This window comes from Octodon degus, unplaced genomic scaffold (genome assembly GCF_000260255.1).
Source record: "Octodon degus isolate 3935 unplaced genomic scaffold, OctDeg1.0 scaffold00080, whole genome shotgun sequence".
NCBI lineage: Eukaryota > Metazoa > Chordata > Mammalia > Rodentia > Octodontidae > Octodon > Octodon degus.
This window is the reverse complement of record NW_004524656.1, coordinates 6,366,182-6,379,283: the sequence shown is the minus strand read 5'-3', so window position 1 is coordinate 6,379,283 and position 13,102 is coordinate 6,366,182. Positions and strand designations below refer to the sequence as shown.

Below are 13,102 nucleotides of genomic sequence, written 5' to 3'. Positions count from 1 at the left end.
GGAGGGTGGGGACAGCAGATGAAGGGACTAAAAGCCCCTCCCTCTGGGACAGCCCAGGAGAGGCACCACCTCCTCCCTGTCCCTGGCTTCCTCCAGCTTTCTCTAGTCAGACAGGAGCCCACAGGAGTGTTTGTTGTGAATTCAGGGAGTTGTTGCTAAGTAAAGAAGAAGGGGAGGGAGGGAGGCTATGTGTTTGTGTGTGTGTGTGTGTGTGCGCGCGCGTGTGTGCGCGTGTGCCCCATCTACGGGGCCAGAGCAGCAAAGAACCACACTACCATGGCTGGTAGCCACTCTGGCTTTGACTCAGCCAGTAGAGGCCAAAGCCATTAATGGTACAACCAAGAAATCTACTCACCTTCCAGGGCCAGCAACTGGGCTCAACCTCCCCAGCTCCCACCCAGGGAAAGATCCAGTTTAGAAAATGGCTTTAACCCTCTCTGTGCCAGTTCCAGTTCACTCCCTCCCGGGACTCCAAATTGAAGGCTGTCTGTACCCCAGGAGATAGAGGAGGCCTCCCTCCTCTAGGAGGAGGGAGTGCAAGGAGAAGTGGGGGCAGAAAGCCAGGAGGAGGGGCCAAAAGACAAAAGCCAGGCAGGAGGCTAAGCCAGGATGATGCAGCCATGGCCACTGCAGACAGAGATCAGGGAGGCTCAGAAGGACACACAGGAGCACATGGACCGCTCACCTCTGGAATAGTGTGTGCTGGGCTCGGGCTCAAGGGTGTGGTCTGGGATGGGGGCTCCCTGTGGAGAGAGGGTCACAGCTAGAAGCTCCAGGCCAGCACTCTCCGCCCCTCCCCTCCCAGAGCCGTCCCCCCCCCCAACCAAACAAGTACACACGCGCACAGTCTGCAACTCCAGGAAGTGTCTGGACTGCCCCCCTCCCCAGGACTTCTGTGGACTGGCTGGGAGCCAGGCCTGACCCAGCTGCCCCACAACGCCACTCCCCCTCCTGGAAGAGGAAAGGAGAAGGCACTGGAAGCCTGCAGAGTTCCCTGAGATCTTGGCCTCACAGGGAGAGAGGAGGGGCAACTCCCACGACCTGACCTGGCCTGAGGACCTGGGGGAGGGCACGGACCTGGGGGAGGGTGCGCATGGAAGGCAGAGGATCCCAGCTTCCAGCGGCAGTCACCCTCAGGTTATCCTATCAGGGAGAAGAATGGCTGTGAATCCTGTGTTCCTGGGCGGTCTTGCTGGCTGCGGCCCTCTCCCAGGAAATACAAAGTCTGGGTGGGAGGGTCCTAGGGTGCACTTCAGTATTTCAGGAGAGGGGGCTGCATGAAGCTCCCACAGCAGGCAGAGGGAGGCTGGTGGCTGGGCTGAGTTTGTACTGGGGGTCAAAGGGGAGTTCTTTTCCGAAGAATTCTGGGAGAGGCGCCAACTAGAGCAAGCTGCTAACCACCCCTCCCTCTCTCTCACTGCACTGGGGGGGGGGCTGTCCCTGCCAACCAGACTTAACCCTCTCTAGCCTGTGTAGCTTCCTAGCCCAGGACAGGGTCTTTGGGAGGGGTCCTCTGCCTGAGCACCACTTCCAAAGCTAGGGGGTGGGTGGTACAAGGCACCCACCTGAATGCAAGTGGCTTCACAGGGCCCCATCTGGCACCACCCTACCCTACCACCGCCTGGTGACTTTTCAGGGCTCATCTCCTGAAGGTGTCTGCAGTGACGTGTGTGTACGTGTCTCAGAGACCGAGATTGAGAAATAAACTGAAAACTCCTTGCCAAGGCCCTCCCCCTGCTGGGTCACTGAGCGCTGTACCAACCTGTGCCTCCAGCCCTCCCTCCTTCCCACTGTGCCTGGTGAGAGCAGAGGCCACTGGCATGAGGGGTAAGAGACTGCCTATCCTCAGGTCCACCTCCTGCACTCATACCACAGCCCCTTACTCAGCCCTCTTGTTTCTCTCGGACTTGCCACATGTACTCCTACAGGAAAGCATTCAATTATAGCCTGAGATCCCAGGAAGGGAAACTGAGCCATGGAACGGTAGCAGCGCTTCTAGGGCCTGAATCCCAAACCAACTTAAGTCCACAATCACTGGCAGATGCAAGGGCCTCAGTTCAATCCCTGGTTCCGCAAAAAAACAAAAACAAACAAACAAACAAACAAAAAAAAAAAACACTGGCTAACTGGTAGGTAACGAGTGAGATTAAATCTCAGGAAGGATTTCCCTGGATCATGCTTGAACTCCAGGCCCTTCTGTCTTCTCCTCCACAGAAAATGTGTCTTGTTCTACTATTCACCCTTACCAAAGCAGTCAACTTTTCTGAATCTTCAGTGCCAACAAACACCCAGATGCAATGTGACTGGCTGTTCCTTGTCCCCAATGAAACAAGTGACTGCAGCCCATTCCTTCCCTGAACCTTCCTTAGCAGCCACCACTCTACCCTCAGGACTAGAAGACAGGCTGGTGGTGCAGGACCCCTCAGGTGCAGAGTAGTCACTGTGAGAGGCGGAGCATCGGGCCCACCTTCAGAGAATGTTTATCCCAAAGTGTCCCCACTCTGCCACTCTCTCTCCAAGGACCACAGAGCTGCCAGAAGCCTAGGCCTTGCTCCAGGAAACCTCCCTATCAAAGAGCAGAGGACTCCACGTCCCAGGCCGCAGGAGACCTGTGACTACACACCCCAGATATGTTCCCAGGGAGCAGGAGGAGGCGGGGAGAGACACAAAGTGCATGCGTGTACTCGCATGCGCATACACACACATGCACGCACCATGAGACACACCCCCGGCACACTCCTCTGAGACGCTCCACCACATGTGGCTGTGAGACAGACAACATTCAAGGTAACTCCATGACTACTAACTCTAAGCAGGGGCTGGATAAGACCCCTAGAGTCTTTTTTTTTTTTTTTTGAAACCTAGAGTCTTGCATAGTAAGAGCCAGCCCAGGAGAGCCTGGGACTGTCCACATCAGCCAGGCACACAAAACCACCACCTGATGAATACACTCACTCGGGGACGCCCCTCCATATGCACACGCATAGTACCTGGCCATGTGCTAGCACACAAACTCAAACACACCACCTCCAAGTACACAAGTGAAGTCAGATTAGAGGACAATGTCCCTCTCCTAGTAGGGAGGGAAGCTAGAGGGGGTGGAGAAGCTCTCAGGGATTTCAAAACAATCCTGGTTTCGAAATGCTGGAAATGCTGGATTCAGGGCCATTCCCAGTTAGGGGTGGGGGAGGGACAGGACAGGCCAGAGCAACCAGCCGGGTGGAAGGAAGAGGGGCTGATGAGGGAGTCCCAGCCTATGGGGAAGGGGGCCCAGAAAGAAGTGCCAAGCTTAGGAGGGACAGCCAGCCCAGAGCCAAGTAGGCAGGGCTGCTGGAAGGAGGGCAAGGAAGGAAAGGCTTTGGCTTTCGCACTGATAGGAAAAGTGAACGGGCAGGAGAAAGCCTCCATATCTCCTCAGCTCTGAGGAAGGTGAACCTACCTGTGCCTTTTCCCACTAACAGGCAGTGGTGAGCCCTTCTTTCCCTCAGAGTACTATCCTGGGTCTGGCTCCTTGACAACTAGCAGAGCCCTGAGCTAAGGGATCAGAGGGGTGGGAAAGAACAAAAACCCTTGGAGTCTGGGGTCTTCTAGGAATCCCCACTCAGAATGGAGTGAGCAAACAACCCTCCAGAACCAAGCCCCTGCCTCCCCTCCAGGAAGAGGGGGAGCCTAGGGGTAACTGAGGCAATACCACATACCCCTACACTCAGGAAGTCACCCCTCCAAGGCAGCTAGAATGCCCTTACTTCCCCCTTCCTACCCCCGACCCCTCCATCCCTCACCAAGGATGGCCAAGAGCACACCCAGGGAGGAATGGGAGGGGAGGCCAGGCCAGGCCAGGCCAGGCTAGAGGTGGGGCACTGGAGGCCTGGCCCTGGCACCCAGCAGAAGAGATGCCAAGCTGCCCTTCAGGACTGCCCATCCAAGTGGTATGCAGCAGTGTGGCGCTCCAGGGATGTGGCCTTCTTCACTCAGTCCCTCAGCTCCTGGCCCTGGTCACCCAGCCCTACAGCTCTAGTTCTGGGAATTCAAAAAAGGGACTTGGGGAACTCAGCGCCACAGAGAAGTGATCTTGAGCCCTGGCAGGAGTCCCCACCTGTTCCTTCAGGCCAATCTGAGCCTCTTTCCCCAGATCTTGGAAGTAAAGCCCCCTACCCAGTGTGGATATGGTGGGCAGCTGTTGGGGCTGAAGGCAGGGGCACAAATGCCAAGCTAGAGCAGCCAGGTGCTCAACAGGTTGAGCCAGTCCCTGGAACAGTGGCCCCACCCGAGGGAGAGCGGACTTGGCAGAAGCTCCCTGCCCACGGCACCTAGCCTGTACCCGCTTCGCTCCCACGGCTGCCCACTTTCCCACGGTGCCATACCCCCTCTGTCCCCTCCACCCAGGTCAACACCTGGACAGTGCCCAGGGCTCTGCTACAAGGAAGCAAAGGATGCCATTTCTCTTTCACCCTCGGGTGCCCAGGCTCTTGAGGTACCTATCTGCCACCAAAGAGGCCCAGGAAGAATAATAGTGACATCAGGGCAGCAGAAACTCCAAAGTGCTCCTACCTCCTTGCGGGCCTCTTTTGATCCTGGGAAAACTGGACACAGACACCCTGGCTCCCTGGAGCTGCCCTTAGGCACGGGGACAGAACTTCAGCCTGCGGTGCTGGCGCCAGAGGCAGTATGGAGGCGCCCCCAGCTTCTCCTCTTAGACTCCCTGGAGGAGAGGCTGCAGGTCTGGGTGACTGTTGGTTCCCTCCAGTCTTTCAAGAACTGCTGCCACTCACAATCCCATTGCTTTCCTCTCCCCATGCTCCTGGGCTCCCTGGAGCTCCATCCCAGCCACGAGTTAGCACACAGACAGGCAGCCCCCCTCTGCACAGCATCTCTTTTAATCTAAAGCAGGTGCCAGGCATTCCAGCCCTTGCTGAGTCGACACTGCCACCCGCTAGGCCTCTGCCCAGAAGGCGACTGCCCTGCCTGGTTAAAGAAGCTCACCCCCAGCCCAGGCTCCTGCTTAAGCCAGCTACCTGGAATCCATAGTGGAGTCATGGGTGCCCAGTGCATTTTCAACAAGCAAGATCAGTAGGTCCCAAATTACCAATGATAGGCTACCCCCAGATCTCTGCGGCCCACCAATCATTCTCTAGGACCCTATAATCATCTGCTCCTTCCTGGACTCTCCACTCCAGCATATACTCATTCTGAGCCTCCAGAACCCATCTCCAGCTAGAGATCCTACACAAGAATCACTCTGGATGCAACATGATATTCTAGCCCTCACCCTTCCCAACAAGAAGCCCCAGCTCACCTCAGTGAAGAGCAACACAGCAGAGAAGCCCCTAGAGGGAGACAGACAGGACACTGGCCTTCCTAGCCTGGTCCTCTGAAGCCAAGGAGGCAGATGGGGGTAGGGGCGGTGCTTACCGTATCCTGGCCTCCCTTGCTGACCCTCACCTTCCACTCTCCCCCAGTCCTAAGGCTTCTGTCAGCAGGGGCCCAGAGCTGACACCAGGAAGACAAGGCCTGTGCATGCTCATCCCCTGGGGCCATGAAATCATGGTCCTGACCCAGAGAAGGCAGCCAACCCTGTGCTGGGAGCAGTAGAGGAACCCCTGCCTCAGGAAGTAGCTGTCCCCTAGAGAGGCTAAGGAGAGGGGGAGAATGGACACGCGCCCGCCCATCGGGTCTCCTTCAGAAAAGGCACCTGAGGTACAGAGAGTACAGACAGCTCTCCCAAGTGAGGCAGTACCCAAAGCTGGGAGGAAGGAAGGGCGGCAAAAGATCAGGGGGCAGTGGAGCTCCTTTCCCAGGGCTCAGTCAAGGGCCCAGCTCACCTCTTCCAGAGCACTTTTCCTCTGCAGGGAGCCCTCCTCCCCTGGGGGACCCAGACACAAACCCCAAGCAGCAGACAGATAGGAGGAGGAGGGAGGCAGGGGGTGTCAGAAAAACCCGGAAGGAAGGAAGCCGGACAGACAGACAGAAAGAAGCTTACATTGATTTCACTACTCCAGAGACACCCTCCAGACTCCCAGACTTTTAGGGATGTTCTCCTTCCCGGCCCCCAAAAGGAAGAGGGGGAGAACAGACTTCTCTCTCTTCTAAAACCAAATTCCAGTAGCCCTGGGGTAGGACATACCCCAGGAAGACAGGAGGCCCAAGTCTCACTTCTCTTCCTCACATACTTCGCACAAGGGTTCCTCGGGACCAAGAGAGGGGCCACCTCCCCTCCCGCAGGGACACCTCCAAGGAACTGTGAGGCTGCCCCACCCCCAGCCAAGCCCACAACACTCGGAATCCTCGGCGGGGGAGGCTCCTCCACTCAGACTCCTCCTGCTCAAAAGCAGCGCCTGCGGGCAGAAGTGAACCCAGCTCTCCCCAGTCCCTATCCACCTCCTCCTCCTGGAGATCCTATCAGCCGAGGAAGGAGTGCTGGGGTACTGGCACCCACTGTTCTGGTGAGCCTGGGAGGGGGACTACATCTCCCAGAAGCCCCCAGGGCAGGGTTCGCTGCTCCAGCTGGCCCAAGGCCGGCCTTGTTCTCTACGCTAGGGTGGCAGGGTCCCCCGGCTGCCCCTAAGCCCTTCTGCCCGTGCTCTAGGGCTGCCAACCAAGCTGGGGGTCTAAGCATAGTCTCCCTTGACCCTGCGGGCATCGCCGGCTCCTTAAACAGCCTGGGGGTATGTGCCAGAGGGCAAGAGACAATCAGAACGTGTTTCCCCTCCCCAATTCAAACTGGATCTCCCTTCTCCAGCTCCTGCTGACCTGACATGACTTTCGCCCTCGCCCCCAGCCCACCCCTCACCTCGCACAGGCCGGGGGTCCTCACGCCAGGCCGGAGCTGGACGCCATGACCAGGTCAGGGTCGGAGGGTGGGTTGGGGTCCTCCTGCTCTTCAGCTGGAGGTGCGGAGAAGGCGGGCAGGCGGTGATCTTTTGATCCTGGAAGCCTTGATCTCAACACCAGCCCGGCCAGGAAGAGGGTATCCGGGGATTGCTGGGCGCCTGGGTTCCTGCCTCCCCACAGTGGAGCATGGTCGTGGGCGCCGAGCCGCGGCGGGAGAGCGCGCGCACTCCCCGAGGCCGGAGCTCGGGGCTGGGGTCTCGGCCCCGGACCGCACGGCTCGGGCTCCCGCTCCTCCTCCCTTCCTTCCTTCCTTCCTTCGCCTCCTCCTTTCACTTTCCCCGAGGCCCGCGGGGACGGCGGGCGCGGGGCGGGAGGAGGCTGTTGGGCGCTTATTGTCGCTCGGACGCCGAGGGTCCGGGTCGCAGCCCCCGCGCGGCGCGGCGCCGGGGGACCCAGGCGTGCTGGCGTCCGGCCGGCTGGCTCCGGGCGGCGGCGGTGGTGCAGCGGCCCCGGGTCCGGGGCATGTCCAGCCACTGGCTCCGCCGCGCGCCGCCGCCTCCCCGGACTCCCCTGCACTGCCGGAGCCTCGCGCGCCCCTCCACTCGGCTCCTCTCCCCAGCCTGAATAAGCATCGGGGCTCTCTGGCTGCCTCCTTCTGCCTTCATACCAGAGCCCGGAGAGGCCCCTGTCAAAATAAGAGCTCCCCCATCTCGCTCGACTCCTCGCCCAACCCGGCTCCCCCAGCCTCCCAGTGGTCTGACTCGGTAAGGCGCCCGACCGGCCGGTGGGAGGCAGGTTGGCCCGGGGGCGGGGAGGGAAGCTTCTATCCTGCTCTCTTCCCCATTCCTGAGGACTAGGGAGGAGGTGCGCCAGCAGCATCACAGGCTGGAGAAGTCTGACAAACCTACTCTCCTATCTGCAGGGATTGGAAGGAATGACAGTCACACACACACACACACACACACACACACACACACACATCTCGCACACCACGCTGAGTCCTCTCTTCATTGTAACCACCCACATCCATTATGCACCGAGCATGTCTTTATTCATCTTCTTCTAATAGACCACGAGGCCCTTCAGGACACAGACAGAATTTTTTTCATCTGAATCCTCAGCAGCTCCAGGGGATGCTAAAAATTATTTATGGGAGTGAAACCTTTGTCTTCTCAAAAGAACTCTCTCCTAACCTTAAAACCTACACACACACACACACACACACACACACACACACACTGCTCTTTAGGCTGTAGATACATTGAGAAATAAATAGTAAAAAATATTTTTTAAAGCATTTCACGTGTTATTTCAACGTTTCCCACAAACCCAGAAGAAAGCTGCTATGGTCCCCTTATACAGGTGAAGAGACTGAGGCTTGCATTACCTAAGGCACACTCGGGTTACATGGCTAAAATGCTAAACCCAGGATCCAATTTGATCTCCTCTGCCAGGACCCATTCCTTCTATATTACAGGGCCAGGAAGATGGCTCAGTAGAATAAGTGCTTGCCTGGCAAGCACAAGGGCCTGAGTTCAATCACTGGTTCTGCCAAAACAAAACAACAACAACAAAAAACTTCTATATTACAAGCAATGAGCATTAACTACTTTGGCAAAGAAAGACTCCTTGTTTCCCGTACCTGCCAGGGAAGCGCTTATTCTACTGAGCCATCTCCCCAGCCCTGGTCTTTTTCTTTCACTTTTTTTTTTTTTTTTTTTTTTTGGTGGAACTAGGGATTGAACTCAGGCCCTTGCGCATGCCAGGGAAGCGCTTATTCTACTGACCCATCTCCCTGCCCCCCCCCCACTTACCCCTTCTGTACAACCACCTCCATGCTCTTTTACATGTTTTGTCTGGTTTCACCAGTGAATGTATCTGATGAACCCCAAAAGATTCCTGAGGGCCAGCCCATGCGCCTGCCATCTGTGTTTCCCACAAGATGGATTTGGGAGCTGGCCGTGTTCATAGAAGGCCTTCAGTCAATGCTGACTTGATGGCTTGAATGTTCCAGGAACTGGGCACTGGGCAAGAGGGGTAAGTAAAGGTGACATCACAGAAAGCCGATAACACTGTCTCTGTGTGTGCCCAACACATCACAATTTACAAAGCACTCCATACATGTCCTCTCTTTAGAGAGCTTTACTTGAAGCAACAAACTTTCCCAAGTGCTGTTACCTGCTAACTGCTGAGCCACACCCTTGTGAGGTTAGACTCATCACAAGTCTATGCAATAGGTCTTATCTTCAGTTAAAGGGCAGGAAAATGAAGCCCAAAGAGGCTAAACTCTGTTGTGAAAGGATAGTGCTAAGACCTGTGGAAACAGGGTTTGATTTCTTCTCTCTCCAGAGGCCAAGGACTAGAATGGGCCCCAGGCACAAGGCACCCTTGGAGGCTGTTTGTTAGAAGGGTCCACTCCGATTAAGTGGGTGGAAACGTAGACATCAAGCCACAGGATGCCTTTGACACAAGCCGCATTCATAGTAGGGTCCAGGAAGAAAGTCTATAGGGGTGAGTGGTGGCTGGGTCAAAGGATCGCGACTGTGTCCCAGAGTAGAATTCAGGCGTGTTCCGTACGTCCTGTGGAGCGGCCCTGTAGCGCACTCCCCTGGGCGGGGCTGTGATTCATTCCAGCAGCAGAGGTTCCAGGTCGGGATGCCGAGCCTGAGCTCTGGGCAGAGCCACGAGTTCTGGGTGGAACCCTGAAGCCAGAGCCGAGGAAAGGAACTCGGCGAGCGGCCCGTTGCGGGAATCGAGTGGCTCCCTCTACTGGCAAAGTCGGGGAAGCACCTTGTGTTTTCGCGTATCTGTATGTCACTGTGTCACAGGGGTGTCATAGGGTTGTCACAGGTATGTCAGCGGGTGTCAGGGTCCGCATTTGTCGGTGGAAGTGCCTGCGTGGGCATGGATGTGTGAAGACAGATGTTTGTGTCATACTGTGGGTGTGCCAGCCCTTCTCGGGTTTTTTTCTGGAAACAGTACGTGCACACCACCACATCTTGTAATGCGATTTACTTCGAGGCTGGGTGGGGACGGCCCTAGGGTGCTTTTCACCCGAGATCACGGCATCCCTGTTTCTGGGGTGACATAGGACGAACGGATCTTCTAGCTGGTGCTCTTCACCAGCTCGTGCTTTAGCCAGAGAAGGTAGGAGCGGTTCTGGCCCGAGAGTTCCGGGGAAGGAATTCTATCCCCTGAAGCAGCTGGGACCCAGGAACGGGTTAACCTGGAGTCCCACAGTGACTTCAATCATTGGCTCAGGGCCCTGTCAGTCAGAGTTCTGGAGGCGGGCCTGCGAGGCCGCAGTTGGCTCGCCCAGCGCCCCTCACTTGCCCCTCGACCCCCCACATCATTTCACTGCTGCGCCCACACCCCCATCCTTGTGGAGATTCCTGCCCGGGGCCTGAGAAGGAGCGGATCTGGGCATCTTGGCTTCCCCACTCACTCCAGCTGCCTGGCTTACTGATAGATGGTGATTATTATATAATAGACTTGCTGGCCCGAACCGTGCCAACCCTGGGAACACTTTGCCCCCTCCTCGAAGCCTGCCCTAGGGCCTGGCACCTGCCGTACAGAGCCTGCAGCCCGGCTTTACCGGGCCTCCAGCACCGCCTCCGTCCCGGGGAGGGGGACCCCAGAGCTACCTTCCCCGATGGGGCTGGGCGGGAGCCGGGCGGGGAGTCGCGCCGGCGCCCCGCAGGTCTCCGGGTCGGCCTGCGGTGTGCGCCTCTACCAGCGCTGGGCTAAGATTGTGGAATCGTCCTGGCCCCCCTCCAACCTGAAGTTGGAACCCGGGAGGCAACAGAGGTGGGGCTGGGGGGGCGCAGGGGCCAGGGTCGGAAAGGGAAAGGAGTTTGGAAAAGGTGCGGGACCTGGAAACCTGAGGCTGGGAGAGGGGGCCGACAGGGGCAGAGGGGAGGGACTCTTATCCTGACAGGGCTCCCGCCTTCCCCGACTGGAGGGTTTGGAAAAACTGAGCAGGCAGCCAAGGCTTGGCTGGAAATCCTGCAGCCCACCCTCCTGGGGACACAAAGCTGGAGGGCGGGGGCAAGGCGAGAGAAGAGAGCGCGACCCCGGGGAGGGCAGGGCCTCTTTTGGGGCTGGGGGCCCAGGGGCCAAGCCCCTGGGGAGGGGGTTCCTGGCGCTGTCTCCCTGCAGTCCGCTTCCCCCTTCGCCGCCGCTCCCCTGCCTCTCCCCTCCTCCCTCGCCGGCTCCAGTCTTGCAGATTGCGGGCAGACTTAACTCCTTGCGTGCCATCCGGCGGACTCAGAGGTGGTGACGCTGCAAGGAAAGGAGGGAGGGGGGAAAGGAGGAACTCCAGACCCCACTCCCATCCCCAGTTTAACACCTTGTGGCCCGGAACGCAATCCCGGAACTTGTACTGATCAGAGCGCCGAAAGGCCCCGGAGGAGCGACACGCAAGGCCCGCTCCCCTGCCGGGTGTCTTTCTCCCCCTCCCTGCTTCCACGTTCTGCGCCTCTCCTGCCCTCTTCTACCCTCCCAGGCCTTCTAGACAGGTCAAGGCCCTGACGGATGGGGGAAGCCAGGAGGTTGGGCTCTGCAGCTCTCCTCTGTGTGAAGCCTCCGAGTTCGCCGCGCAGGTGACCACAGACTTTGCCTCCCTTGCAGCGGGAGGAGCTGTCACCTATCTCAGGGAAATGCTACTCCGCCCCAGCTAGAACCGAGCCCTGAGTCCCTGGAAACCCTGACTTAATCTTTATCCTAGCATCTTCCCTCCCTGGGCCGATTTGCCCAGTTTGCTGGAGATGACTGCCCCAGGAAGGCACTTCAGAGTCGGTAGGAAAGGGTTAACAGAGCCACAAACTCTACGTGGGAGCCAGGTGAGGCACCGCCCATCCTGGCCTCAGGTGCGAGGGGTGGGGGAGGAGGGACGCTGACCGCAAGGGGTGCTATTTTGCCCCCTGGTGGTTAGACCTGGCTTAGCAACCGCTGGCAAAAGTGTGTTCACGTAGGGGTTCTTGCAAGAACGTTGAAGACGGGGAAAGTGCTCCTGTAGGGAACAGCACCTTCTGAGGGGGAGAATCCCTCTAGGGGCAAAGAGGGAGCTCCAAGACCCCTGCCACGACGTCCCACTCAGTACGGTGCCTCAGCCTGTTCCAGATCCTCACCTTGGGTATTCTGCATATGAGTCCTGAGCACCTGGAGGAGGGTTGGAAGACAGCCGAAGGCTGGGGGCCTGTGTGTCCTCCCAGCATCTCTAACAGAGGGGCTCCATGGGAGAAGAGGGCTCTCCCCTTGCTCTCTGTGCTCCCGGCCTGCCCAGGCTGGTCTCTTTCCTTTTGTGTGTGTGTGTGTGTGGTACTGGGAATTGAACTCAGGACCTTGTGCTTGCCAGACAAGCGTTTATTCTACTGAGCTATCTCCCCGCCCCCAGGCTGGTCTCAAAATCACAACAATCCTCTGCCTTAACCTCCCAAGTGCTGGGATTTTAGGCGTGCGCCCAGCCCCTCTGAATAAATTGCTTGAGATTCTAGGAACTCACAGTCACTTCCCTCCAGCATGGCTGGAACCCCTCTTGCCACCTACTCAAGAAGCCCTCCTAAGTTAGCAAAGCCAATGAGCTAGAAGGGCCCCTCGACCTCCCAGTGCCCTGCCTCCTTCCCCTCAGCTCCACTCCTCAGATCTCCCTTCTCACAGGCAGCTCACTGACAGGAGAGCACACCTTACCCACTGATACCCACCTTGCCACTTGCCTTGTTTTCCAGGACTCTTCTCTGAACAACTCCACCTATTCATTCATTCAACAGATATTTATTGTGGAACTATTATGTGCTGTTGTGCACTGGACTAGCCACTAAGTATATATTAGTCCTTGTTGCAGAGCTGACAGCCTAGTTGGGGACAGAGAGACCTATAAAGAGGACTTTGAGGGGCTGGGGAGATGGCTCAGTGGAATAAGTGCTTCCCTGGCAAGTGCATGGGCCTGAGTTCTGAAAAAAAAAAAAAAAAGGAGGACTTTGATTCAGTGTGATGAGGGCTTGAGGAACACTTCAGAAAGACCCAACTCTGGAATTGGAGTCTGGAACAGGGACCAGCATCTGAACTGATATCTGCCACTTTGGGTGCATAGGTTCAAAACTTGTACCAGCTACCTTGAGAAGATATATCCCTCTGGAAGTCTAAAGATAGAACAGGACCCCAGAAGAGAGCACAGTTAGATGCTGTAAGAGGTGTCTAAGGCTTCATTCGCATGTAACCCTTATGGTGAGTTCTCCAACTCACAAAGGAAAGACTGGTCTAAGAATTCCGA

General features: G+C 57.3%; 1 protein-coding gene across 10 annotated transcripts in view; it reads right to left on the bottom strand.

Moving 5' to 3' along the window:
* Bcl9l (B cell CLL/lymphoma 9 like) overlaps positions 1-7,433 on the bottom strand; it is a 29,321-nt gene extending 21,888 nt beyond the window's left edge. The window contains exons 1-2 of one of the 10 annotated variants that reach the window (XM_023721038.1): positions 6,791-7,431; positions 686-743 (exon numbers count right to left, since the gene is read on the bottom strand). The gene's annotated coding sequence lies outside the window, so the exon portion shown is untranslated. Of the gene's footprint in view, positions 1-685; positions 744-1,077; positions 1,144-2,246; positions 2,409-5,296; positions 5,325-5,412; positions 5,459-5,980; positions 6,075-6,124; positions 6,186-6,790 lie in introns of those variants that run through there. The other 9 variants (XM_023721044.1, XM_023721043.1, XM_023721042.1 and 6 more) reach the window with 9 other exon arrangements.
* Between the last annotated feature and the right edge of the window lie 5,669 nt (positions 7,434-13,102).